Source organism: Epinephelus moara, chromosome 10 (genome assembly GCF_006386435.1).
Source record: "Epinephelus moara isolate mb chromosome 10, YSFRI_EMoa_1.0, whole genome shotgun sequence".
Classification (NCBI taxonomy): Eukaryota; Metazoa; Chordata; class Actinopteri; order Perciformes; family Serranidae; genus Epinephelus; species Epinephelus moara.
Window position 1 is genome coordinate 40,685,317 of NC_065515.1, and position 2,914 is coordinate 40,688,230.

General features: G+C 37.5%; 1 protein-coding gene across 1 annotated transcript in view; it reads left to right on the forward strand.

Moving 5' to 3' along the window:
- The window catches only part of prpf38a (pre-mRNA processing factor 38A), a 91,517-nt gene that overhangs the window by 19,577 nt on the left and 69,026 nt on the right, over positions 1-2,914 (forward strand). The window lies entirely within an intron of this gene.

The following is a 2,914-nucleotide window of genomic DNA, read 5'->3' on the forward strand; positions in this document are numbered from 1 at the left end:
TTTTTTTTACCACTTCACTGTCAGAGATCCATCCTCTAAAACTTGTATAACATTTGAGTTTCAAATTTTGTATTGCAAGTAATTTTATTGTAGATTTTGGAGCACTGACCTGTTTGTAAGATATACCAATGTAAAGCTCTCAGGTTTCAGCAGTGTGTATGTGCAGTATCTAATCACTCACTGTAGCCTTTCAGCCTCTTTCTGTGGTTCAAACCCTCTGAGAGCAAAAGCTAATAATACTCCCCATATTTAGATAATTAGGACCATCAAATGATAACCTTTGGATCTGTGTAAATGTAGAAAATGTCTTTGTGTATGTTAAGAATGACTTTCACACTCTGACCAGACATTTGTGAGAAATAAAGACCCTTGTTTATTAAGTTGTTTGTTTTTGTGTTTGCTTTATTTCTGAGGAAGATGAGGACCCACAATGTTAGATGTTTTGTCTTTTAAAGAAATTACTTTATCTGTGGAGGCCCTAATGTCCCAAAAAGGAATCTTTTTTTTAAATTTTGTGTGCAAGTTATCATCTTGTGCACACGTGTTATTATCTTATGGAAAGTTTAATATCTTGTGGTAATAGGTATCTTGTGTGCACAAGTTATTATCTTTTGGAAACAAGTTATATTTCTTGTAGGAACAAATTATTACCATGTGGAAACAAGTTTAATGTCCTGCGATAATAAGTTATTATCTTTTGGGGAAAAAAAATAATATCTTGTAGGCAGGGCCGTCACAACCGGACAGGCAAACTAGGCAATTGCCAAGGGCCCCGAGCTGGAACGGGGCCTCCAGAGACGGCTGACATTGGTCCATATCAATGACAATATGATGAAACGCCTATAGACACTGCAACAACGACAACACGTTGGAATCCCCCCTAATGGGGCCCCCTACTAGCTGCTGCTGGGGTGACCAGACATCCCGCATTGTGCGGGACTGCACAGCATTTCTGCCTCTTTTCACGCGTCACGCAAATTGAGACCATGTCCCGCATGATTGGTTGCCACCCGCGCTAGCATTATTGGAGTACCTCTTTTTTGGAAATCAAAATATGGTCACCCTAAAATCATTCAGGAGCACGCTGTGTGAGTACAGATTTCAACCAGCAGCAGAAACGAAAGGCAAATCCTACCGGTTGTGGGTTGAACAGGGGTCACAGACGCCGTATTCCTGTCAAATAGGCTATGGCGCAAGATAAGGGCTTACTGGCGAGGGAGAAGCCCGGCTCCAGGTCCAATAATTTCCTCTTCTTGGTGTCATGACTGCCCAGAAGTATCTGAACAGCCGAGCCGTGGCGGCACACAGGTATGTGACGTGTCAGAGGAGAAACGAGCCGTTCACATTTCTCTCTTTGTGGCAGGTAACGGTCCACAAACCTCACCGCACTTTAGGGACTGTTCTTTACTTATGAAGGGACTGTTCTTTACTTGTCAGGGGAGGAGGGTGGCTGGTTGATTTTTATTTTATTTATTTATTTTTATTTTGATCCCCCCTATGTTAATCACTTATTGATGCTGTTTTTGAAGTATGAATAAGTCAATAAGTAATTTATTCCTTTGAAATATCATTGATGTATTATAGAAAAGTGATTTATCTTTTTATAAATGACAAAAGGCACATCTGCCTCATTTTTGCTGTGGTATCGTGATACTACTCAGAACCATGATACTTTCCTCCAAGGTGCCTCTTGCCTGGGGCCCCCAGAGTGTCTTGAAACAGCCCTGCTTGTAGGAACATGTTATTATCTTATAGAAACAAAGTTAATATCTTGTGGGAAAAACATCTTGTGTGCACAAGTTATTAGCTTTTGGAAATAAGTTATCTTGTGGAGACAATTTGTCTTTTGGAAAGAAGTTGTTATCTTGTGGACACAAGTTCTCTTTAAGAACACATTATCTGGTGGTAACAAGTTACTATCTTGTGGAGACAAGTTATCATTTTGGAACGCGTTATCTTGTGGTAACAAATCATCTTTTGGGAACCCATCATCTTGTAATAACAAGTTATTATCTTGTGGAAACTTGTGTGCACAAGAAAAAAAATATCACTTTTTGGGACTTTTGGTTCTCTTAGGACACCTTTTGGCTCTGAAATTGTCCCCTGTAATTGGTACCAAATTATCATTTCCATGAAATCTATCAGGAAATTATCCTGAAATCTCAAACATGATATCAAGTAATACTGGGATGTTCTGGAAGCCACAAAGTAAATGATTAAACTGTGTTGCTTCTCTGAAAGTTTCAAAATTTAATGTCAGCAGTAGCTTCAAAAGTCTGACGTCAATCAGCACCCAGTGTACAGTACTGTAAGTATAACCACAAAAAGACAACTCAGTGAGCATAACTTAATAGTATTTGTATTGTATACAACTGAGACATAGCTTGACATGCATACAAACAATCAGTTGCATCTGGCAATAATAGTCAGGTTATACAACAAATTAACAATGACATTACCAATCAGAGTCATACTTTTTACTACACCTAAGCATATAGCAAAGCAGTTTACATATAGTGTATTATGTTCTTACATAAACTTAAAATACAGTGCAAAGGGGGGGAAAATAACACATCAGTGATATAATAAACACCATGATTATGTAAGTAAAAGAAAACACCTGATCAAATCTACTTTAATTAAATGTAATTTACTTTTCAATAACAGTGTATAGGTTTTTATATATTTTAAACAGCGTGTCTTCCATTAGCTGTGCTAGAGTGCAGAGACAGAATTGACCTTTTTTTCTTTGTGTAAGCCATGAAATCACTAATGAGTTAATCATGAATTACATGTTCAGAGTAATGTTTCACCACCCGACTAACAGAAAAAACAAAACATTTTTCCTAATGAGTATAATAACAATAATGTAGGTACAGATTATTTTTACTTATGAATTACCTGCAATTTTTCT